This window comes from Ambystoma mexicanum, chromosome 7p (genome assembly GCF_040938575.1).
Source record: "Ambystoma mexicanum isolate Mex_15411 chromosome 7p, UKY_AmexF1_1, whole genome shotgun sequence".
Taxonomy (NCBI): domain Eukaryota; kingdom Metazoa; phylum Chordata; class Amphibia; order Caudata; family Ambystomatidae; genus Ambystoma; species Ambystoma mexicanum.
Window position 1 is genome coordinate 115085365 of NC_090939.1, and position 26985 is coordinate 115112349.

The 26985-nt window shown below is 48.4% G+C and overlaps 1 long non-coding RNA gene across 1 annotated transcript in view; it reads right to left on the minus strand.

The window, feature by feature from the left end:
• The window catches only part of LOC138526514 (uncharacterized), a 48511-nt gene extending 22556 nt beyond the window's left edge, over nt 1-25955 (minus strand). The window contains exons 1-2 of the long non-coding RNA XR_011283598.1: nt 25680-25955; nt 20415-20489 (exon numbers count right to left, since the gene is read on the minus strand). This is a non-coding gene — a long non-coding RNA (uncharacterized lncRNA). The remainder of the gene's footprint in view (nt 1-20414; nt 20490-25679) is intronic.
• Nucleotides 25956-26985: the final 1030 nt, after the last annotated feature.

Genomic DNA, 26985 nt, shown 5'->3' on the forward strand with positions numbered 1-26985 from the left:
AAACAGGAGCAGGAGGCAGCTTGTGGTTCACCCCCTTTTTTTGCTTACTTACGCCATGCCAGTATCATTGGTACGGCTGCCGCATGTCAACGCTGATACTGGCAACGGAGTGGCCGGGCACGGTGGGTCCCTGGCTATGCCAGTAACACTGGTATCGCGACTCAGACTACATAGGTCCGGAAAAGGGTACTGGTAAAGGGAAGCACTTTGTCTGTGCAGCAGAGTGGGTGTAGGAAACCGGGGGAAGTAAAGTTCCTAGATAGTACATGGAACATGGAGGGTTTATAGGGAAATGTGAAAGGGGATACAGCGTCTCTCTCCGGGTGCCCCACTTCCACTCCCCAGGGACCTCTCATTCATGTGACCCTCCCGCACTCGTCCACCACCAGGAACTAGATCCAAACGCGATAGCCGTGTCCTGGCCACATGGATGACAGTTCCCAAGTCATTGAGCAGTGAGACACCCTTTGGTTTCTCACAGCCTCGAAGGAGGAGACTGATACACTAGTGATGAAGAGATTACCAATGCACTATTCAGCAGAAGCGCCAGAGCTTGTGGCACTTACCGTGGCACTACATGCATCACAAGGAAGTACCGTGACTATTTATTCTGACTCGTCATATGTCACTACAACAGTGCATGCCTGGTTTTCACAGAGGAAAAGAAGAAGTTTCTGCAGTGCAGACGGTTCCCCAGTATAACACGCTGCACTACTAGATACACTGATTTCCGCACTGTCACAACCCTCTTTGGTGGCAGTCGTTAAATGTGCCACCCACACCAGTAGCACTGACGAAGTTTCATTAGGGAACACTGCGGCGAACGCTGCAACTAAAATGGTGGCCTATCTCCCTGTCCCACTAATTTCAGAGTACGTCAAAACGACACCAACACACAATCCAACAAAACACACCATACACAGTCCTGCCCATTACCCAGCTCATTGAGCTGCAGGGCAAGGCACCGAATGAAGAGAAGGAACTGTGGTCAAAGAAGGGGTGTACACAATCCCCTACTGATCTACAATGGAGACAACAATGCACTGGTAAGGCAGTTATGCCATTAGAACTCTTGGCAGTTGCATTCAATCAGCTACACCACCCACCCCACAGCTCCAAGCAGCACATTGCAGCAGACATACAAGAACATTGGTTTATACCAACACCTCACAAGCTTGATTGTACACTGCACCACCTGCCAAACTTTCAGCACTGGCATTGCGCTCCGGACATTACTAGGCACTATGCCCTGCCCCATTGGGCCATTCTGTGAGCTACACATATGCATACATGGTGGAAAGATGCAATGGTTCCCGATATCTGATCACTGTAATATGACATTTTCACGCTGGGTTGAGGCTAGACCTTGTGCACATCAGGATGCCAAATGTGCTGCTAAATGTTTGGAGCGCAAAGTGTTCCCTTGATGGGGCGTGTGCGATGTATTGCAGTCCGACAACGGCACCAATTTTTTCAATGAGCTCTTCAAGGAGATCCAAGCGCTGCATGGCATTAAACACCAGATGTGCTCAATTTACCACCCCTAGGCAAACGGCGTTGTTGGATCAATGGCCTCCTTAACAGCAAACTCTCCAAGCGCTGCACCACATTAAAGAAATACTGGGTGCACTGCTTGCCCTTGGCCCTCTTTAGTTTATGCACACAACCAAGTAAAGACCAGCACCTGTCACCCTACGAAATAATAACTGGCAGACACATCCATACACCCATCGCCACAGCAAGAAGGGCATGTCCTGGTTAGGAGCCATCTGTAACGCTCACCTGATTCCCGTAGAGGCGCCGGTCTTGACTGGGCGTATACCGTATCTTCAAAGGTGATGTGTAACACATGGCTGGCTCTTTGGGCTGGACCTCTGTGCACTGTATGTCTGGCTCGAAGGGTAAGATGTCTGCAGATACAAAATGTGGGATAAATGAACTGGGTTATTGAATGTCTCTCTCTGCTTCCCTTTCTCTTCTCCTGTAGAACCCCAAAGGTTAACGCTCTCACCTTAGGTAAGTGAATGCCGTGCTCTCCATCTGCCTCGAGGCAGGGTGCTGTAACCAGTTTCTTCACTGGATAAGGGGAGCAGGCCTCTTGACTTCAGAGGACTGCTGTCCGTCGTTTACTGCACGAACGGTAAGTTTCGAGTAATTCTAATGTCTTTAAAGTCTTTAGTAATGATGTCTCTTGTTTTGCAGGGTTCCGGCGATGGCGGATGGCGGGCTGAAGTGAGTTGAAGATGGAGCCCGTGTGATGAATAGAAGCGCCTGGAAGCACGTAAGTAAGCGCTTGTTGCCTGCTTCACGATGCGCTCTAACTGTCTTTTTATTTTGCAGGTACAAGTTCGGGGCGGCTGCAGGGTGCCGGAATACCCACTGGGTTAGATGTGGAAAGGAGTAATGGCACGTGAGTATTAAAGTTCCCCAATGTCTTTAAACGCACCTTGTTTTGTCTTTCAGATGCGGGATGCAGCGCCGAAGGCCTCCGGAGCGTGCGAAGAGTTGGTATGCTTTTGTCTTTCAGATGCCGGAATGCAGTGTGAAGACCTCCGGAGCACACGAAGAGTAGGTAAGCCTTTGTCTTTCAGATGCCGGAATGCAGCGCGAGGCGTTGGTGACAGCCGATGGACCAGGTAAGTGAAGAGCTGTCACTGAAGACCGTAATGCTAACCTGTTCTTTCTTGTCTTTATAGGTGTTGCTGAAGACTGGATTCAGAATGGTAAGCCTTTTTCCTTAGGCCCAGGATCAGATGCAGAAGTCACGATGAGCGTTCTGCTGCTGAGGATGCAGAATAACGCAAAGCAAGATTCATCCATCGGGTGTGGTTCAAATAGCCTCCTGTAGTGCTTAGGTGTCTCCTTCCACAGCAACGCCTATGTAAGAAAAGAGTTCCTGCTTTCCAGAAGAGTTCCAGTGTTCTGAATCTAGGGAGTGGCTCCTGCCCCACCCAACAGGAAAAGTAGTTCCAAACAGAAGAGGATCAGAGACTCAACTGGCAGGCAAGTAAGCAGCATGGTCTGCTGCAGGTAAGTCCACCCAAGCATTATGAGCCCGGCGCTTCCAGCGCTGGGACTGGGCATATTTATGAGCCTGGTGCCACTGGCGCCAGGACTGGGTCCAAAAGGTCCCAATTGGGACTGGTTGGCACTCGGAACCTGGGTTATGGACCTGCTTCCAAGGGAGTTGGGAAAACCCTGACCTTTTGGAAGCAGAGATCATGACACCATCGTGAAGATGCTGGTACCTGTTATTGTGTTCATCCTGGTTATCTTCTGCACCTGCCAAATGCGACTCCGCTGTTGTGGCAAAGCAGTGCCTAGTAGTGCAATGATGATGGTATCATCATCAGTGTTTCAAAGGTACCTCGCAATACAAAAGATACTGGCCCTCATTACGACCCCAGCGGTAAGCGGAAAACGATGCCGGTAAATGAATACCGGCATCGTTTTCCGCTAGGTCCGATTATGACCCGCGAAAGTGCAACTAGCGACATCGTAGTTTACGGTGGCGCAAACAGCACCAAGGTTGCGCGCGCGACCCACCATGCCGTAAATACCGGCATGGTGCAAAGCTACGTAGATCACAAACCAAGCGGACATGCCCCTAACGCCATCGCCAAGGCCGTTAAGTACCTTACCGCCATGGCGCTAATTCCGCCATCGCGTACAAACCGTAAATGGCCATGTGCGGTGTTCCCAGCTGCCACAGGTGCACAGAATCAGCACAGGTGGAGGCAATACAGACTCTCCCAGTGCAAAAAGAGCACACCCCACCCCTACCAGCCCCAGTCACACTCCACAATGATACCAATAGGACTAGCAATATTGGGGCTGGAGGACCTGATAGCAATGCGAGTGCTACAACTGCAACAACAACAACAACAACAACAACAGGCTGCACAGAGGAGACGCAGGAGGAGAAGGAGGGCAAGGCCGGGCCCGCAAGCCCCACCAGCACAGCCAGTGGCACCACGCAGGCAGCCCCCAATCCCACGCATCAGAGCCAGTCCATTCAACCTCACCGCAGAGCAGATCCACACCCTGTACCGACTAGACCGGGACACCATCACCAACATTGTGCACATGATACACAACAACATTGTCAGCATGATAGAAACACCCACCGCCATCCCGCCCCTACTGAAGGTAGTGTCCGTGCTCCACTTCCTGGCCACAGGCACCTACCAGCACACAGTGGGCCACTTGCATGGCATATCCCAACAATTATTCTCACGTACACTGATCCAAGTGCTCGATGCCCTCCTCAAGCACATAGACGACCACATCTCATTGCCACGGTCTGCCCAGGAGATTGCCAACACCAAAGTGGGTTTCCATGCAGTAGCTGGCATACCTGGTTGCATTGGTGCCATCGACTGCACCCATGTTGAATTGGTGGTCCCACATGCCATGCAGGTACCATACCGCAACCGTAAACTATTTCACTCAATCAACATGCAAATGGTCTGCGACTCCAACAGGATCTTCACACATTGTTGTGCCCGATTTCCCGGATCAACCCATGATTCAATGGTCCTTCGGAACTCCACAATACCACGCTACATGGAGCGACATGCAGGCCCAAGATCCTGCCTACTCGGTGAGTCTAATGTCATGAGCATGGAAATGCAAAGTGTGTAGGTGATCGACTTACCAATGCATATTTCACCTGGCAGAAAGGGGGGGAATGATGCATACGTCACATGGCTGCGACTAGCAGTAGCCAGATCATACCCTGAGGCAGTACTCACGTCATCTGACAACTGTATACATGATGCCTGATCTAATCAGCCCTAACATGTGAATGAAAGTGTACCCCAACCATGACACAACCATCTGCAAGTGCATTGTACGAAATGTGACCACATTGACTCCAAAAGAACGCACCTACATGCACGTCACCAAACACCATCAACTGAAAGGGCTGTCCCCCATAAGTGTGCACAAAGGAGGCACATGTCGGACAGGAACATCAATGCACCACTACACAGACAGCAAGACCCACAAACTGTCCCCATTGACACCAGTATTGTTCCCTGGGGTCATAATGAGCCAGACAGCAATGTTGCAATCATGTGAGCTTTGACCTCACAGGACACGTGCCATGTCACATAAAATAACGGCCTGAACGGACACAGTGGATGGGCACTCACAAGGCAATTGTCCCCCCTGCATTGTGTCTTGGCATGCAAAACAGTACATGAGAGCCATGAACATATACCGGTTGCATAGTGTGAATCCATTAGCACAACTAAATTTGGTGCAAAGTAACAGTTGAATGCGTCATGTTCAGAAAGCAATCTCATTCCTGACACATACATTGTTGCCCATTTACAGGTGATGCAGGCTATCCCCTGAAGAGGTGGCTCCTTACACCAGTCCGGAACCCACAGAACCAGCATGAGGAGGACTTCAACCGTGCCCATGCACGTACCCATGTGGTGATAGAGCAGGCCTTTGGCCTACTGAAGGCACGTTTCCGCTGCCTCAGCAGGTCTGGCGGGGCACTCCTGTACCGCCATGAGAAGGTTGCGAAGATCGTCATGGCATGTGTCATGCTACAAAATATGTGCGTCAGACGTAACGTGCCTCTGCCCCCTGACGCAGAACTGCAACCACCTGATGATGAGGATGATGAGGGTGGGGATGGGGCAGCACCTCAAGGGGGCAGCGATGCACAGGAGGGGCATGAAATGCGTCAGAATCTCATTGAGCAATGCTTCTAGCACACACAGCATGTGGTGTAACATGTGGACGGCACTTGGGGCACTGTGTGTGTCTGGTATATGCACACTGTAGACTGTACAACAATAAAGCACACATACACAATGAGCAATGTCCACATATTTGGTATGTGATAAACGAAAAAGTGTATTGTGCTCCTGAAAAGTTATGACACACCCAATCCCCCCTGAACACCCCAACACACCCAATCCCCCCTCCCCCCTGAACACCCCCAACACACCCAATCCCCCCTCCCCCCTGAAAACCCCCAACACACCCAATCCCACCTCCCCCTTCCCCCAGAAATCCCTACAAAGGAGTGCCAGTGCCCATGGTGAAGTGGGTAATATTTCAGTGGTCCTCTGGGCGGGCACTGGGCGGGCACTATTGCCAGCCCCCTGTCCCAGAACCTGGGGCCCCCCTGCCTGTACTCCTCCGGGTCCTGGCTGACCTGCGGACGGGGCTGGATGGGGCCGAACTTGCAGCTGAGGAGGTACTGGCCTGCTCGGTACGCCGTGTGTCCATGATTGTCCGTATCAGTTCACTAATCATATTCCGCACTGCGGCCAGTTCTGTGCTTATGTTCGTGCTTGCTGGTTGGATGGCTGCCTTGATGCTCTCGGCACACCTCTCCATGCCTGAACTGGCACCTCCACAATCAGCAACATGCTGCGTTAGGAGTGACCCAAGTTGTTCTTGCCTCGCTGATATTTGGTCCAGCACCAGGCTGAAATCAGGCACAATGGGGGTTGCAATTGCAGGCCCAATGGGACTACTCCCCTCTTCCCCTACTCCCACTGGGCTTGGAGTGGCTGGCCATGAATTTCCAGGGGATTGCCCCTGTGTGTCCTGTCCATGCAGGCTACATGGGGACAGGTGTCGGGAGGTAAATTGGGTGTTGGGGGGACCTTCCATGTCATCATCCACATTTGCCACATCGCTGTCAGAACAGGCTGCGATGGCTGCAGTCTCCCCGACTGTGCTGCTCCCCGCAGACACAATCCCATCAGTGGGCAGCAGTGGTAGTGTGTCTGCCGTGGGTGCCATCATGTCCCTTTCCTCGGGGGGAATTGCTGCCCTGGGCTGTTTGGCAACAGGAAATCTGGCCTGCTGTGGGTTGGCCATGGGTCCAGCAGAGGTGGATGGTTGGTGGCCTCTTCCCTCGGTACTGGGCTTCTTGGATGGGGTGGTGCCACTCTCGTCCCTGCCGGTGTCCGAGTGTGAGCCTGTGGTGGAGCAGAGGAGGGAAAGAGTTATTGAGGTTCAGCGGACATTGAGCAGGCATTGTGATGAGTGCCATGGTTTAGATGGATAGATGGTGGACTTTGTAGGCCGTGACATACAGGTTGTCTCCCTTTTGGGTGGGTTGAGCATGCAGGAATGTGTGTGCCTGCTGTAGAGTGTGCATGCTGCATGTGTGCAGGGTGTGGGTCTTCTGCTGATGTGTTGCGTTTGCCATATGGGGCGACATTGTGATTCACATGTAAGTGTGATTCAGGGTGTTTTGCAAGGCTGAATTGGTGGCACCTACCTGTGTCACCTGATGTCGGGGCTCCTCTCTCCATGCCGCCGACGGGGAGTCTGCTCCACCGCCAGTTGCCAGTCCCAGGTTGCGGTTTGCTGACAGTATGCCCCTTACTCGGAGCCGGAGGTCATCCCACCTTTTGCGGCACTGTCTGGCGGTGCGTAGGGTGGTACCTACGGCACTGACGCGTTGTGCCACGAGTTCCCATACTGCTTTTTTCCGGGCTATGGCTGGTCTCGTCATCTCTGATGAGAAGACGACGTCTGCCTTTTCCTGCAGCGTTTCTGCAAGCATAGTCAGTTCTTCGCGACTGAAGCGGTCCTGCCGCTGCCTGTCGCAGGCTTTTTTAACAACTTTTGGCATGGTTGGGTGAGGAAATGGGTGGGTAATGGGATTCACAGGGTTTCAGGGTCGATTGTAGTGTGGTTGGGTAGGATGGCAATGGATTGTGTTTTTAAAGATGGCCGCTGTGCTCTTTCCCGTTCCGCCGCGATGACGCTACTTCCGGTTCTGCTTATTTACAGTGCCCGCTAATTACGGTGCCTGCTAATTACGGGGCTCGCTAATTACGGGGCCTGCTAATTACGGTCGCCGCAATGATGGGTGGCGGTAGGTCACCCTACGCGGCGTTCGATGCCGGTAAGGCCTGTTTACGCCATGGCGTAGTTTACATTACCGCCATGGCGTAATGCTCGTGCGCGATGGGTCGGAATATGGCGCTCTTTACGCCATCGGTCCATGGCGTAAACGATGATTACGCCATGGCGGTAATGTCGCATACTTACCGCAAGGGTCGTAATGAGGGCCACTGAAATACAAACTGACCATGCAATTCCCCAAATGCTCCCTATTTACTAAGGAGATGAAGTAGACCGCTTATACCACACCATCATTGCCCACCCCCTGAACATTATAAGGCAATTTGGGTACATTTAGCTGGAGATTGGGGATGTATTTATATGACATGCACACCAGAACAATATGCACATGCAGGAGAAGGTTTTTGGTCAGTTTTCAGAGTTCGGATGCCAATAAAGGGAACCCCACCGTATGAGGCCTTAGTGAGAAGGGAAAATGAACGCATGTATGTGGAGGAATTAGTTACTGTAGAAGTAACTAAACGGGGGAATGTTGTAGGCGCTATAGAGTAAGGCGAATCCCATAAATACACGTGTGATGTGCCAGGGGACACAGGGGCATATTAAGGGACCCCACAGGAACACAATACTATGCGAAATGTATATGCTTAGACTTAGTTATACTAGCAACATGCTGGCCTATGGTTGCACGCTATACACAGACCACAAACCTAAGGAAGAAACCTGAATAGGCCCAAGCGCTGATGATAGAGAGACCCACGCTCATGGCCTCCATAGAAACTCTCCTTTGTTCCATAACTGTTGACAATACGTGTTATCCCGAGAAGGAATGTGCCCTGCAAGGCCGCGAGACAGTACCAAATGCCTCACAGTGCACATTCATTACAGCCAAGCCAAAGCAGGCCTCCAACCCCCACCAAGCCAACCATGAGTTATGGCACCCACAACTGTCCCACTAAGTGACCCCAGCCACCAAAGATCTAAAAGGAGAAGACCATTCCACTTTATTTCATATTTTTAATGTTAAAGGTATTTATATAGTGCACCGTCACCAAAGGAGTTGGTCACCAGGCGCTCAGGCGGATCTGTAAAGAAAAGGTGAATGGGGTGGATTAGTGGGTGAAGAGGGCATAGGAAAGTGAGAGGTGGTGTACTGTTGGCAACTTCAGTTTGGTTTTCACTTTGCGCTGAGCTTGTGTGTGTAAATAGGATCGAAGCTGGTCCTCGCGTGCTGTTGTTGCGATCTATGTGTTGGTTGTTTGTTGTTGCGGTGTGGTGTGCTGAAGTCCGTGCAGTTTGCTATGAGAGAGGTGGTTGTGTGGGTTTTGTGTGCATTAAGTAAGCAGAAATGAAAGGTTTTGGTTAGTGGGTTGTATGTCTCATAATCGCTGTAGTTTAGTTTATGTATCAGGCAGTCATATTGGGTTGGTATATTCTCTCTATAGGTTTACTGATTGTCTAGTTTCTATGGTGATACTGTGGCTAGTTCAGCAGATTAATTGGCATAGTACCCCTTTTTCAGTGAGTCCCTTGATTGATAGTGGAGTTTTATTATCATTAACCAGCTTCTTTCTATCTATATACTGTTGGTAGTCCATTGGGTGGTATAACTTCTCTTCCCTTTCCTGACTGTCTAGTATCATGGCCGGGGGATGAGGCCTCCAGCTAGGTTATTGAGCTTTGTACACCCCGGGGGCGGGCATAATCCTGCTTAGGTATGGATTATCTATCCCCGTTCTTTCCTATGTATTACCGTTTGTGGTCCATTACTGCCTGTGCCCTCAAGGGTTGCCGGGTGCAATTTCTGGCTAATATCTTGCTCTCTCCTCCGATTGATCTGTGGGTGTTCTTGTTATGATTGTTGAGGTTTGTTTTTAATTGATAAGTGGGTATGTTACATGTCCGTATATCCTTATTTTAATAAGGGTTGATGATTAAGGGAGTCAGGGTAGGCTCTTCTCTCTGCCTAGTTCCTCTGTGTATGTCCTTATGGGCATTCTTTCTGGTTATGGGTGAAGAGCCATGATTTGAGGAGTTTCCTGAATTGAAGGTGATCTCTTGTGTTCCGTATGTTCTTTGGTAGTTCGTTCCAGGATTTTGGGGAGAGGTGAGAAAAAGAGGATCCTCCAAGTTTTCTCTTGTTGTAAACGGATGTTGCTGCTGGATCCGAGTGGCCTTGCAGTGTGATGTACGTTTAGTTTTCTTCTAATGAACTCTGCACCTTGGTCGTGGATTGCTCTGTGGGTTATGTACATTGATTTGAACTTGATGCGCTGTTTGAGGGGTACCAGTGTAGCGTTTTCAGCGCTGCTGTGATGTGTTCTCTTCGAGGTAGTTTAAGGAGCAGTCTGGCCGCCGCATTTCTAATGCGAGGTACAGGGTGGAATAAACTATAGTCCAAAGTGAGGGTGGAAGCCTAGGGTGCAGATGGTGCTATAAAGAATGAGTGAAGAATGTGTGGGTCAGCTTGATCGTAAGGCTCTCCCTGTGCCTGTCCCTAAGACTCCAAGGTGCATGCCATAATGATAGAGTAGCATTGTCTTACATAGTAACTAATTGCAAACTCAACCTTGGTTCCCTGGAAATGACAAGCCCAGCGGACCATGTGTGATGGAAGACGGATGGACAGGGCTGAGGCCAATGGCCTGGCATCTCCTATAGAGCAGGCTGACCATGTATAAGGTCTCACCAACCAGACACTTGGGTTTTTACTGTATATGTTTACGTCACTGATGACAATGCGTTTCCTTATAACATTCTGCTTGTACAATTTTTTGGCAGAACTTTCTTGAGAAGCAGAGTTATTTGCTCGCATACCTAGTTTTTTGTGATTAAAACGTGTTATCCTTGCAAGAATTTCTTGGCCATTTTTCCCTAGCAGGTTGTAGTTTTTCTGGCATGAGCGTTTGTGGGTGTGTACCCTGAGAACAAGTAATCAGGTCTGCCGGAACAGAGAAACACAGACAACAGCACAGAAAACAGGAATAACAACGCACAACACAGCAGTTACCCCACAGAATCATACCAACTATGAGACTAGAGGAAGAGCACGGGTAGTGGCAGTGGAAGATGGCCAAGATGACAGTGACAGCAAGGATGATGAGTAATCTGGCAAGGACTCTTCCCCTGAATGAGTGGCAGGTCATCGGAAAGTAAGAAGAGAGAGGGTACATATAATTTTTGCCATCAAGCCATGACATGGAAGAAAGAGTCGGAAGGCACTCAAAACCCATATGTATGATATCAGTGGACGTCACTTTAACAAGACTGATGATCGACACCGGGCCACCGTAAAGGTAATGTCGGTAACGAGGTATGAAAGACTGGCCCCGCGCCCGCCGCTGCAGCATAAATCAGTGCAGCTGTATGCATACAGGTGTAAAAGGCTGTTGCTGGTGAAAGGCTCATTCAAATTAGAACTAGCATACCATGGACAGAAGTGTACCTCCAGAATCTATGTAGTAGATGCAGGCATTGAAACGCTTCTGAGCTGTAAAACTGCAGAGTGGCCATAGCTGATTTACTTTGCGTTTAGTGGGTACATCCAGGAGGTGGAACATCTGATGGAGACGCATTCAAAACTCTTCCAGGGCATCGGGTGCATCAGAAATCAGACCGTCAAACTTCATATTGACCCAACGGTGGAGCGGCAAGCAGTTAGACCGAACTAAAGAAATGTAAAGATCTTTGCCTAATTGAGAAAACGGCAGGTCCCACGACATGGGTGTCGCCAATGGCTAACTGCCAAACCCAAAAAACTGCATGCGGTCCGAATATGCATTGATATGAATAGCCATTGGCAGGGAACGACACATCACCCCCACCATGGATGAATTCATCGTGGACCTAACCGGAGCTACCATCTTTAGCAAGCTAGACCAGCGATCTGGGTACCATCAGATGAAGCTTGCGAAAGAATCAAGGTACATCACAAAATGTTCCTCATACCTATGCCTGCAGACGTACCAGTGGCTCAACTTTGGAATGTCCTTGGCTGCCGGGGTGTTTCGACACGAGATCAGGACTTACCTGGCGTAACAAACGTCAGTGATGACATCCTCGTCTATGGTAAGACTGAAAAGGAACACAAAGCCAGACTAGCAGCGACTAAAGAACGCCTGAAAGACTCAGGGCTCACTCTACACGCTGGAAAATGTGAGTTTGGCAAGAAAGAACTTACCTTCTTTGGGTATTCAATGAGAATGGCGTCTCCCCGGACCCGAGCAAGGTTGTAGACATCAAAAATGCAAAAGCACCGGCTAACGCAAAAGAAGTCCACAGTTATCTTGGTATGGTAACATACTGTGGAAGATTTATCCTGAACCTGGCCACGACAGCAGCTCCACTGAGGGAACTAACTAATGCAAACGTCACCTGGGAACGGAGTGAACCACAAGAAACGGCTTTTCAGCACATCCAAGACTCCATGCTAGGCAACGCCACCATGGCATTCTGTGACACCACCAGAGCCACAGGACTGCTTGTGGACGCCAGTCCAGTAGCGCTAGGTGCAGTTCCAACACAGACGGATTCGGAACAGACAGTCTAACCCATTGCTTTTGCCAGCAGGGAATTGACACCAACGGAACAGAACTATGCCCATATAGAAAAGGAAGCACTTGCCATCTTGTGGGGGTGCTGGCACTTTCATCTATACATTGTGGGGCACCTAAAATGTTCACTGACCATAGCCGCTCATACCAATATTCAAGAGAGCAGCACCACACTGCCTTGCTCGGATAGAGCACTGGATGCTGCAACCTCAGCCATTCAACATGGAAGTCATCTACAGAGAAGGAGAGGATAATCGGCAGATTTCCTGTCCCGACACCCACGGCTGGCAACACCGAGGAAATGTGTAGCAAAACTGATTAGCACCTCTGCCACATCATTGAGTGTGCGCGGCCCAAAATGAAGCTCCAGCATATCATAGATGAAACAGCAAAAGACACGTGCCTGCAAGTCGCCAAAGAAGCTATAGTAACGTTGCGAATGGCGGACCTACGTGACATCAGTTTCAAACCGCAAGATGCCAGCGCAAGGAGATGCTAGAGAGCCTGTTTGGCATCTGCCACGCACTGTCCATTTCACCAGAAGGACTAGGTCTGGAGGGACATTGGATCATGATCCTGATGAGCCAGAAGAACAAGCGCTACTCTTGACCTTTGAGGGACATCGAGGAGTGGTCAAGACACAGGCATTACTAAAATCCGGTTTTTGGATGCCATAGATTCAACAAAATGTACTAGCCCTATTAGGAGCATGTGCAGTGCGCCAAGCCTCCCAACCCTTGGGCCCACCCCAGGCCATCACCAGGCCAACTCGCAGTCAGCAACGATGGGACGCCGTGGCATCAACTTTTGTACAATAGCCAAAGAGGCCTATCTCTTGGAAACTGTTGACGAGTTTACCAGGTACCCGTAGGTGGAACCAGTGAGATCCAAGGATGCAACATCAGTGATTACAGCCCTCGAGAAAATGTTTGCGGTGCACAGAATCAGAAACATGATCAAGAGTGATAATGGGTCTCCCTTCAAGGGACGTGAACTTCAGACGTTCCTCGATTCCCATCAGCCACCATTGATTAACCTCATACTGGCCACAATCCAATGGGGACGCTCAGGGGTTCATGACGTCTATCAATAAGGTTGTTCGAATTGCCAAGATCCAACACCGACCATGGCTGCCCAAAGTGTACCAGTTTCTCTGCTCGTACCTCCGAACCCCCCACTTGTCGCCGCAGGGGAGTCCGGCAGCCCTCAAGTTTAGGGACACTATTCAAGTAGGACTTCCCCTCCATCAAACTTGGTTGCCTCAGACCGTGAACCACAAGTGGGTAGAATGGGCCCGTCTAGTCCATAACGAACAGGAAAGTCAGACCCGACAAGTGGGGGACATGGCCCTGTTCAAGAACAGATCACCGCCGAGGAAACTGGCACTTATGGATGTACCGCAGCCATGGACCATTGTGGAAAAAGCTCTTAGCATGGTGACCGCCTCACAAGGAAGTGGAACTCGTCTCATTTCAGGAAAGTTACCCAGAGAATTTGGAGAGAGACAACAGACATGGTCCCCACAACCAGCGAAGACAGGCTGGCAGAAAAGGGACAGCTGCAAGAAAAGGAAGCTGTGTACGCCCAAGACCAGGAAAGGAGCTCCCAGCAGGATAGCGATGCTGAACAAGGACGCCCTGAGCAGGCAGCAACCCCAGAAGTGAGAAGACAACCATCGCTACAGCATCCGAAACAAGCCGCAGCTCTCCACCAAGCTCTGATGGAATGTGCTGCATGCGATATACCACTGATCCCAGAACAGTGAGTGACTATGAGCCACTGGCAAACGGGACAAGTCTCTAGTGAGGGAGGAAACCGTATTGACGTCTGGGTCATGCCTCTCCGTTGTGGGGCTGTTTTTATTTTTGTTTAACTTTCATCCAATTTGGGCAGGGATGTGATGGTGTCAGGTGATGCAGATGGCACATGATGAATAGCGCCATGACGCCTATAACCAGAAAGGTAATAAATATGGGTGAATGTCTGGGAAAGGCACTTAGTGCCCTCCAAACACAGAAAGCTGTATGTGCCTTCATTCTGTTCCCGGTGCGTTCAGCGAGGCCTGCTGAATACACTTCACAGATGATTAGAGTGTATCTCTACTCAACATCGGTATTACTACGACTTGTTGTTGGTGGAAGATGCTGCACCATGACAAAGAAAAGGATGTTCCTTAGACGCTCAGATATTTATAGATTGCTAATTGTGGTCATATTCACCTGGGACACATTGTAGAGTGATTTCCTCTGTTTTTTCTCAAGTTCAATCAGTTACATACTTTGCTGCTGGCAGTTCAGTAAAGAAGTTGAATATAAAATCTACGCCTCTGTTGCCTTTACTAAAATTCCCTCCTGTACCAACTTCTTGAATTTGCCAATTTTAAACCTGCACTCTGTTATGGTTGGCTGCCCTGCCTAAGGCTTGTGCAATGTCACGTGTTAAGAGACATGTGGCAAACACCAGGTCATCACCATGTCATCGTCTCAATAAAAGGGGTGCATGAATCACTGCTGATGGATCAAATCTATCAGCAGGAAGACAGCGGGCTGTGTGCCAGTTACCCACTGAAATCGCTGGCTCTATGTCCAGCAAGCATGCAGGAGGGCGTAGAGTGGCCAACCGTCCCGTATTTTGCAGGTCTTACCCACATTGATGGGTTTTGGGCCGCGATTTCCAGACACCCTCTTCTGGAAGCCTAAAGTCCCGACTGCCTCGACCGTGGGCCTGATCAAAGCCTTATCTGCCCAGAGCCTACACTTTGCAGTGATAGTTGAAGCTCTCCAAGGTTTCTCAGCACCTTAACATGTTTCTCTGTGTAAACAGAGCATTACAACGGCAGCAATTAGACATCAATAGGGGGAAATATTAGCAGGGACTTTTGTCCATTAAGAAATGTGAATTGGGGGCGATTATAAATGCGAGGGGTGCATAAGGCAGAATGCTGTGTTTGAAATAAGACTATGCTTTTGAACCCCAAGTGAGAATGTTTTGTCTCACATTAGTGTGCCTGGTGCTGCTCTGACCTTTCATGCACGATGGGGAAAATAAAGCTAAAGTCATACTCATTTTGCTCAACATATTCTATGACCATTTATATAGTGTAGGGTTATTTTATTGTGAGATGTTCGTTTTTTATGTTGTGTTTTTTTCCAAGGGATTGCTATAAACAAAGCCTTAATAAATATGTATATCAAGTAAACCTTGAAAGCTATGTGTTCAACTACTTAAGTTGCCCACATCTCATTTTCACTCCCTAGCCATGTGATCCGGGGCAAATCATTTAATCTCAGTGTGTTATCTGGAGTCCCTGTAAGTGATTCAGTTCATAGCTTGTATTATTATACCATTATGTTATAAACTGTTATAAAAAAAGAACCCTTGTGGTTTTAATAGCTGCACAGTTGCTACCTATATAATAATAATAATAATAATTAGTGCCATTTGTGCATTTCACGCCACAGTTATTTGACACTCAATTAACTCATGGCAACTTATTGTAATGTCACTTCCCTTGGTGCCTCTAGCAAAGACTGGTGCTTTTTGCAGTACTCTTTCTGTGAAGTCACTTATGTTGTCAACGCATATGCAAATTTGAATGTTTGCATATACTTTGTCCCTCAGACCGTGGACAGAGCTCTAACAGATGAGTGTCCTGCATGTATAATGGTCCTATAGTTTGTTTGTGTGCTGTGTATTTGTTAAAATGTCATCTACCACTAATGTGATGTAATGTCCCATTTCTATTGTTATTATAACTATGAGGAGCCGCGTCTCCTTTCTTTTGTCATGCTCGAGTGGGCTGCGACCCACGTGCTATGGTGTGGGTGGGGCTCCCCTCTGGGATTCAGTTCGCGCTTAATTAGTAAAGCTGTCACAACGTTACATTTGGCATTCCGTGTCATTTATCATCCTTGACTTCTGGTCGAAGTCAAGACCTAACAATGGCGACGAGGTAAAGACCTTCTGAAGCAGCATGTCTGCTCCGGCTACAATTTCGTTGACATTGCCTCGCGGGTGAATCCAGCCGCCCTGAAGACGCTGCAGTGTGCCGGAGGCCTTTGAGTGTGGTGCTGCCTCAAAATCCACATGGACACCTCCCGACGCTCCACGCGCTTGCAAGTAAGGAAAGCAGCAACATACAAATTAACCGGCACCGCCATGGAGGAAATTTGTATCGCGTATGACTAATTTATAACATATGCGTGCCGCGTATGACATGTGGCCTGCCACATACACAAGCCCACCGGAACCTGCGCAATGCTATAACTTTGACCACTGCCGCATTGTACCAGCAATCACTATCACGCATCTGGGATGCCACCAACACAGCTGCATATTCCAGCGCTGGTTTCTCTCTTCACACTGCACAGAGTGCCAAGCCCAATACAGGTCAGGAAGCTTCTCATCCAAGTGACTGAGGCCTCCAGCCACTGTGCCTGTGAGCAACAAAGTAAACCATGACCGTGCCAGTGAGCAGAAAGCCAACTAGGTCAGTTTGCAAAAAGGGGAATCAGTGAGACCTGTGCCCCAGGCGAAGCCCCCCTACCGTCATGTCTGGAAACGAGACTGACAGCAGTCTGCAGAGCCTGCAGTCCAGCTCCACGCCCACCACCCCACGCCCAGAGAAGAGGGTGGCACCGACTCATTACGGCTGCAAGCCATGCAGCATTTTGACATCTAGGATACCAGCAGTCTGGCGCCCAGATGGCTCAAAGAACTGCAAATATACATTGATGCATCAGGAGTCCGAGAAGAATGCTGACTACGAGGAATTCTAATGCACTCACTGGGCCCGGTGGTACGAGGCATTGTATTTGAAATGCCGGAAAACAACACAGACACCTTTCAAGACGTAATTGACTCATTAAACAACTATAATGCACCATTGAGAAAAGTAGACTATGCAAGACATATTTTTCACACCACCACCCAAGACAAGGGTGAAAACATGGATAATGTTGTGATGAGATTGAGAAAACGAGCGAAATACTGTGACTTTGATCAATACTCGACAGAAGAACCACTCAAGTCGCAAGCAATTGCAGGCTGTGAGTCCCCTGAATTCAGAAAGAAACAACTTCAAAAGAGCAGAACCCTGGAGGAAATTCTCCAACTAGCAAGGGCGGACTCGGCCCTATCATTACAAACTGAGTCCCTTGGCAACATTACGATCACACAATCCGTATCCTCAGCAACTGTGTGCCCTGTTTGCACGCCAGGATACACTACAGAACAGAAGAAATGCTACAGATACAGATTCAAATTCCCACATGTTGGTCCATGCCCGGCCATAGGTCATCAGTGTGATAAATGCAGAGGGGAAAACCACTTCCAGTCTGTCTGTAGAAACATTAAATTCTTTCAACCAGAAGAAACCGGCAGAGACTCCAGGAGACAAGATGGCCGCCACTCAAGGCGGGAAAGCCCACGACCCTACGCGCGACGATCAACTACCGCCAGCAGGCGCCGTTCTCATAGCACATCACAGGAGCCATCACGCAACGACAGATGGCGGGAGGAAAAGAGAGACCACTCTACTCACTACAGGAGCAGGCACGACGCCCAACGAAGGAAACCAAGACAGAAAATTAGATATCTGGAAGAATCGCCACGACGGCGACGAGACTCGCATTCATCCTCAACCAGTGGGCACCGCAAGAGAAGATACGTCCATGCCATTGGAAACAGCATCGCCGCAGAATACAGTCCGACATTATTGCTACAACTAAACGGCCAGGGTCATGAATTCTTAATTGACAACGCTGCCACAGTAAATGTGATTAATGACGACACATATAAGGCTCTCACAACAAAAAAGGAGTTAAGTGAAGCAGACACCCTGATTTACCCCTACGGGTCAAACAAACCCCTCAACTGCCGAGGCATGTTCACGGCCACATGCCAATACAAGGAAAAAAGTCAAAGGGTCAAGATCTACGTCATAAAAGGAGAAGTTGCAAGGTGAAGTATACTGAGCTTCAACTCAGCCATCCAAATGGGCCTCATTCACATAATGTAGCAAATGATGTCTGCATACACCACCAGTCCGAAGAATATGATACAGAAAATGTTCCCAACACTGTTCAAGGGTCTGGGGAAGCTAAAAGACAAACAGATTAAGCTACACATAAACCCATACATTCCACCGACGGCCCAGCACTACAGGGACATCCCCCTCAACATCCAAAGGCATGTGGAAGATGAAATTCAATCCCTACTAAAACAAGACATCATTGAACCAGCGTCAGGACACACACCCTGGGTGTCACCCATCGTGCCCGTGCCCAAAAAGAACAAGAACAGTATCTGCATTTGCGTAGACATGAGGACCCCAAATGTAGCCATAGAAAGAGAACATCACCTTGCCCCCAGGATGACGGACATGATGCACCTACTTCATGGGGCAAAAGTATTTTAAACAAGAGTTACCACCAGCTTGAACTGCATCCATCTTCGAGATACATCACCACATTCTCGACACACTTGGGATTATTTAGATACAAAAGGCTCAGCTTTGGTGTGTCATCAGTGGCCGAATTCCTTCAAAATGAAATTCACTGAGTTATTAAACACATCCTAAATTGCTTAAATTATAGTAATGACATTCTAATCTTCGGCACCACCCAAGAAATACATGATGACACCCTAAGAAGAGTGTGACTGGCCCTTGAAAACGCTCATCTCACGCTAAACCCAGACAAGTGTGAAATCAGCAAATCGACTTTAAAATTCTTTGGACACATATTTTCAAGCAACGGTTTACAACCTGACCCCGAAAAGGTGCAAGCGCTGGTGAAGGCACCCACACCCATCTCTGTGTCAGCAGTACGCTCATTTCTGGAAAGTTACTGCAAGCGCTATATTCAAGATTTTGCGTCAGTAAGAACGATGCTCAGATTTCTCATGGGAAAACATCAAGAGTTCCACTGGTCAAAGGAATGACGAGGAAGCCTTCCAGGAAATTATGAAGCGCATTGCATCAGCATTCTGCATGGCATGCTATGATCCAGATCTTGACACTGAACTGACAGTAGATGCCAGCCCAAGGGGGCTAGGAGCGATACTAGCGCAATCCAAGCCAGGAGCATCACCAGAATCCCTGAGAGGCATTGTAGCCTATGCAAGCCGCAGTCTTTCGGCAACTGAATGTGCATACTAACAACCCTAGAAAGAAAGCCTAGCGGTCGTATGGGAATGTGAACACTACCACCTGTTCCTGTATGGACGCCCATTCACAATCATCACTGACCACCAGGCCCTCACCACCATCTATTGCAAACCAACTGCGAAGATGCCGCCACGCATCTCCAGGTGGGGACTAAGGCTACAAGAGTACTCTTTAAAAATCATACATCACCCGGGCAAGGACAATAACCCGACGGACTTCCTGTCCAGGTACCCTCTGCCAGCTCACGATGAACATCAGTCTGTCAAAGTGAACCAATATATAAATTACTTGATAAGCAATGCACTCCCCAAATCCATCACGATGGCTCAACCAATAGAAGCCCTGAAGAAGCAAGGCATAAATTAGTTTTCAAAAATTGATTAGGAGATTTTGCTAATTAAATTTTTTTTGATTAGCAAATGAACTAATTTGATTAGCAATTTTGTACTAATATTGAATGTCACCAGAATTAGTTGTACCCCAAGATATAGAATTAGCAAGAATGCAGAAATTATTTCTATGTACCTCTGAAGTATAACATCAGTGCAATGTCTGTAAAATGTAAAGGTTTGCCGCAAGAATGGCCAAACAAAGCTCTAAAAACATTTTTCAGTTCAAGGATGTGTGGCTGGGTCATGCAGTCAGTGTTGCAGCACAGTTTTAGTGCGGGGCTGAGCGCAAGCAAGTGGCTGGTATTGATATTTCTCCCACCGAAACGGGCAGGAGAAAATTAATTCCCAGCACGGCCACCTGCACCAATAACACATCCTGCTTGCAGAAGGCCTTTGAATTACATTAAAAAGATATTTTTAGAATAGAAAGTTGGGCTAGGCTTTGCTTACCTTTTAAGGCACGTTGCTAGGTCACAGTGGGAAGGTCCTCTCTGCCTAATCTTCCTCTACACTGCAGACCAATTCCTACAAAATAAGCAAAAAGAAACTCATTACCTACCCACAACAATGCACACTCACTCTGTGGAGGGCCTCGAGAATCGACTGCCGAACAAATGCCAGTACAGCCACTTGCCAACACCCAGCCCAGCAATCGGGGACAGCGTTGGGGCCTTTCACCTTTACGCAAATTAGGAGGTTTGCATGTATTTTGCCCCAGTGCGCCTGTACAGAGCTCTACGTTTCCTGCATAAAACTGCAGAATCATTCGCTGCATCTGTAATGATTCTGAGTTTTATTTGTTTTTGTTATGTGTCCAAATGCGATCTTCCACTAATGCCAGCTACCAAAAAGTAATTGGGGCTGGGGTGGGCAATTTAGGGGCGCAGAAAATAACAGTTCAAAAGACTTGATATGTAGGCTTAGCCGCAAAAGGGGAATGTACATCGAGATCAGGACCTTTTGCCAAGCGCTTCTGGACAGAGGCATCAATCAGGCTGCGAGATAGCAGACAAGATAAGTGCAGTTGGATTCTGGTAAACATTTTTAAAACTCTGAAAGACTTTTATTGCAGACAGTGTGTGAGAGAACAAGGGTGTGTGGGGTGAGTGAGAGTGAGAATGTACACTAAGAAACACGGGACAGGGAGCAAGGGAGAGTGGGGGGTTATATGCAAGATTAGAGCACAGTTGTGAGTGAGAACTCGGGTGCAAGTACTGTGGGTGACTGCGATTGAGAGCTATCATGCAAGAACGCATGAAAACTAGTTTTGAGTAAAAATGAGAGCTAGAGTGAGAAGTGGCATTATTTGAAAACATAAGTGAGTGTGAGAGTAGTGTGCATGTTGAGAGGGCTAAGGTGTGAGAGCTAGGATGCAAGAGTGAAAACTATGGTGTGAGAACGAGAGCTTTGGTGCAAGAGTGAGAACTATGCTGGTGCTAGAGACGAGTTTGGGCAAGGCTTCAAAAGAGCCAGGGTTAAGAGTGTGAGAGATGTTGCTGGAGAGAGCCAGGGTGCAAGAGAAGGGGTGTGTGGGTGCTGGTAAGACATGGTACATGTGTTTTGTGACTGGGTGCATGAGGGAAAGCAAGGGTGCTAGAAAGAGTGCCTGCATGTGGAGTGCTGGGAGGGTGAAAATGAGCCAAGGGAAGGTGAAATGTTGAAATTAAGGGTCAGTTAAAATATACGAAATGTGCAGGACAGGAGAAAGGGGATGTGAAAGATGGGTGCCTGCATGAGTTACCGGCGCAAGGGTGGGAGGCCAGAAGAGAGAGAGGGCATGTGTGCGGGAGTTAATCATTGTGTGCATGCCATTTGGGGAAGGAGGAGACAAACAAAAGAAATAAAGAACAGGGGTGGGTCTGGTGGGGGAAAGGGGAGTTTGCAGGGAGATGGTAGGGGAGGGAGGAAGAAAGGAAGGAGCGGGCCGGGCGGCAGGGCGAAATGAAAAAACGCACTTACCTGCTCCTCGACTTCTCAGGCCAGGCAAGAAGGACTAAGCCCTGCCCTCTAGGCACACCAATATGAGGCCTAGGGGAGAGGCCTTATTTTGAAATGTGCGCACTACAGCGACCACAGTGCAGCCAGGGCCTTTGCCACCAGCAGGTTACTGCGTATTCAGCACCCCTGCCTCTTCTACGAGCAGCAGGCTGCATTATTACAGCTGGTGCTGGGTATTCGAGAGCAACCGCTCTCTACCCAGCACCTGCCATAATAACACAGCCTGCTGCTCGTAGAGGAGCCCTAATATTTATTATTTTTTCATTTCACCCTGCCGCCCGGCCCGCTGCTTCCTTTCTTCCTCCATCCCCTACCTCCATCCCCTACCATTTCCCTGCAAACTTCCCCATACTCCCACCAGACCGCTGTTCTTTATTTCTTTTGTTAACTCACAGAAGTTTGCTTTGAACAAATGAAGTAAAATGTTAAGCGTTTGATTAAAGGAGCTGAAAGAGCTCACACGAGGAGATGTGCTGCCCAGAAATTGGGTGGAAATGGCCATATGGATTACCATTGGCAGTCAATGGGTGGGCAAATAGCCAAACAACACCTACAAGCATTGTATTTCTCCCCATCTGCATTTTAATGCAGTTTTGCCTTTTAGGTAGCACTAAAGCACCACCTAATTATATAGCCCAAACTAGGAATATACCAAGGAAGCCTGCTGCTCATAGAAGAGGCCTCTTCTACGAGCAGCAGGCTGCGTTATTATGGCGGGTGCTGGGTGTTAGGGGTACTCTCTAACATCCAGCACCCGCCATAATAACGCACCCTGCTGCTTGTTGAAGGCCTCTTCAGGCTGCGTTATTATGGCGGCAAGTGCTGGGTGTAAGTGTCTGATAATAATATACAATATTATTCTCAGCTACTTTCTAACACCAGCACCTGCAGTAATAACGCAGCCTGCTGCTCGTAGAAGGCCTCTTCTACGAGCAGCAGGCTGCGTTATTATGGCGAGTGCTGGTGTTAGAAAGTGGCTGAGAATAATATTTCTCCCGCCCTTATCATCAGACACTTATACCCAGCACCATTATGAAAAGGGCCCGGCTCCCCCACCCAAACCTCCCCTAGCACTGCCTCGGTCTCCTTACCTGAAGACGTTGAGCCGGAGTGTGAGAGGGGGGCTAAGAACCTCCTCTCACCACTTGATGACGCCGCATCCGGGCAGGGCTGACAAAACATTGATATGTTTTCAGCACAGCCCGGTGCTTCTGCCTCACCTGCAGTGCACGTTGTGCACAAAGGCAGAACTTTTAAGGCACAATCTTTTTTTTTTCTTCTTTTTTTGCTGTGGAAATCATATCGCAGTTAGTGCGACATGACAGTTAAAATAAACAGCAAAACATAATTATTATATCGCGATTTGCGATGCGATACTGCTTATTTTATGCCTTGAGAAGGACCAACTACTTCAGAAAATACAGGAGTGCCTGAAGTCTGATCAGTGGCACAACAGATTCAACCATGGACGAATCTTATCTCCAAGTGAAGAAAGAGATTTCCCCACATTCAAACTCTTTAGACACACATTATCGACATCGCTGGGTGGTCTTCTGTTGAAAGAAAACAGAATCGTTATCCCAGCCAGCCTGCAGGAACAAGTGCTAGCCGTGGAACACTCAGGACATAGGGGAATAGTATCGACCAAACGTCAACTCAGAACCAAAGTGTGGCTCCCTCCGATGGAAGAAAAGGTGGAACAACTACTGGGCATGTGCATCGAATGCCAGACAGTCGCCCCACGCACATTCCCAGAGCCGCTAAAAACATCATCGATGCCTCTGCAAGTATGGGACGAAGTGGACATTGACATGTTTGGGCCCCTGGCAAATGGCAAGTATGTGCTAGTGATTGTCGACGAAATGTCAGCAGTAATACCAGCTCTAGATAAAACTTTGCAGACTATGGCATCCATCCATAGTAAAATCAGACAACTGCCCACCATTCAGCGGGCATGATTTCGCCATGTTCGTGTAACATCTTGGCTTACCGCATCGCAAGATCACACCACTGTGGCCACAAGCGAATGGAATGGTGGAGAAATTCATGAGCAACCTAAAGCGTGCCCTCCAAGCCTGCTCCACTACCAATGGATCGTTCATGCAGGCCATCTGCATGCTACTGTGACAATACAGAAACACCCCTCACAGCTCAACGGGGGAATGTCTGTCCGCCCTGATGTTTGGATGAGTAGTAAGAACTACGCTAGCCCATAATCCCTGTGCCTCTCTTCCCAACACCTATATTGACACTGCAAGAGCAAAAGACAAGGAGAGCAAAACAAAGATGAAAGAATATGCGGACCTCCGGAGACATGCGAAACCAAGTTCCATCCAAATAGGTGACCAGGTCCTGGCCCGGCAAAATCAAAATGCCAAAGATACTCCAGCCTTCAAGCCAGAGCCAATGACTGTGACTCACATACATGGGTCAACGATAACCGCTGCAAGCACACAGGGCACCATCACACGGAACTCCTCATTCTTCCGAACTTTTGAAGGTGACCGAAACCCTGCAAGAACTGAGTTGACAAGGGCAGAAGAGTCATCCGACATGGACTCGGAATACAGAGACGCTGATGACAGTGATTGCATGATCACAAGCGATCATCCACCTGCACGCAGCCCATTGCAGAGAACAATACGCAAGTCAACAAGATGGATAGAGGAGATGAACTAACAACCCCAGTTTATATGTTAAGGAAAGGAGAGATGCAATGTTCCATATCTATTGTTATTACCCCTATGAGGATCCGTCTCCTTTCTTTTGTCATGCTTGAGTGGGCTGCGACCCGTGTGCTATGGTGTGGGCGGGGCGCCCCTCTGGGAGTCCGTTTGCGGATAATTAGTAAAGCTGTCACGACGTTACATTTGGCTCTGCATCTTATTTGGTATTCCGTGTCATTAATCGTCCTTGACTTCTGGTTGATGTTAAGACCTAACACTACCGTTTTTGTGTGTGCTGTGTATGTGTTAAAAAAATGCCATCTACCACTAATGTTACCAAAAAAGTGGATGGGGAACAAGGGACACAAATTACACCATAGGAAAACGCGCGCACTGCAGGCTGCTTGTGATGCGCTACCGCGTCTAAAGTGTCCTGCAAAGCCCATTCTGTAAAGTTGGCCAACCTAGGAGGGGGTCCATCCTACCCTGGGCCCATAACACACTCCACAGACCATTCAAGGAGATATCTTTTTGTATGCATAGCTCTCGAGTTTACCGTCGCATGCGTGATGCCATCCAGTTTACTTTCAATTCTGGGACTTGTGTAGTTTTCATAAATTTCAAATGGGAAATAGAAAACTACAAGTCCCAGAATCCAAAGTGGAAAAAAACAGGACTGGATGGCCTTTTCGGGCATAACTACAGCAAGCGCGAAAGCTCTGTACATACACATTGTAAAATTGGTAGGACCTTTTCCTTAAATTCATAAAGGGAGGGCTTCGTAAAAAAATGCGTATTCTGCCTAAATATGGAGGGTTGACAAATACGTGGAGTAAATATTAAACTGGAAGTCACCGACGAAAAGACGAGGAGAGTGCTCCAACGTACTGGGCAAAACAAAAATTCAACGTAATGGCTTGCAACAACGGCAGACTGCTCATACGTGGACTCAGGGGAAGGCAGCAGCGTATGCCTCGTGTATCCAATAAAAATACGATATGAAAGATCATTATTATTTTTTAGTTATAACTCATTGATTGATTTTAATTACCCGAAGAAATCCTTCCATAAGTTTCACATAACGGTCACTCCACCCTCGCATAGTTCGCCCATAGGCGAGCCCGTTCACCCAAAAAACGCTACTTCCCCCGTAATTGGACCGCTGGGATTGTCAATCGGAGTGGGTTAGTCCAATGAGATAAAGGAAGGGGTCGAGTTTCGATTGTAAGCAATTCTTCCCAAATAAAAACTGCGTCAAAACAATCGCCGTGTTGTGATTGGGCGCATTCATGACCATTCGGTCTATTTGCAGAGGCGATTGGCCCGAAGAAACGACTGTAAGTACGGAAGTTCCCGCCTATTTTCGGCAGCTGCGCCAGGGTCATCCTAGTCCTCCTCTCAGCTCTCCCTATGGAATACCCATCACTAGCAGTAGAGTCTTGGAGCCAATCATTAACCTTTATCGTCATCTCTTTAATGACGACACCCAACTGGCGTGCCTATCTGCTAGCAAGTTAGGCTGGACGCGGCTGCTTTTACTTTATACGCATTTCTATTTTCTCTCTTATTTATTTATTTCTGTTAACTTAAGTGACCCAGTCGCCGTGAGAGGTATTGATGGATGGAAAGTTCAACCAATAGTAGAGGGCCGCCGTGTAATGACGTATCACAGTAGTATCCATTTGCAGAGAAGGATGAGTAAAATCTGATGGTTCAATTAGCCAACTAGCGTTCGGGGCGGGAGGTGGTGTTGATGCCAACAGAAGTCAGTCTTCTGTGACGTGGGGGATGGGCATAGACAGGGAAATGACTAATGTTCCAGATCCCCTATGTCCTACTCCTAAACCCCGAGGGAGATGAGTGACGCACCAAGTCATGTATTCGCTTCCACCAACTTTTCAGCATGCGTAGTATGGGCATGCTCTGATTACTTACCGGTAATCTTCATTACTCCTAGTCCTACTCTTCCTCGTCACAGTACCCGCCTCCGACACAGGACCTTCTTCTATTTCTTTAAATCCCTATAACTCCTCCCCCACATCCATGTCACTCAGTTTCATATTACCAAGCCGGAGCATGGGACCTTCCCCGCAGGGAGGGTGAGGAGGGTCGTCAGTACTGTGACGAGGAAGAGTAGGACTAGGAGTAATGAAGATTACCGGTAAGTAATCAGAGCATTAGCTCCACGTCCACTCTTCCTCGTCCCAGTACTTACTTCATGAGGTATACCAAAGCATCAACGGGGAAAAGGTCCCAATGAGACAGAGCCAAAAACAGTGCAGCAAAACACACCCACAATAACTCTTAAATCACATCCCCACAGACAAAAAACTCCAACCACGAAGGAACCAACCCCC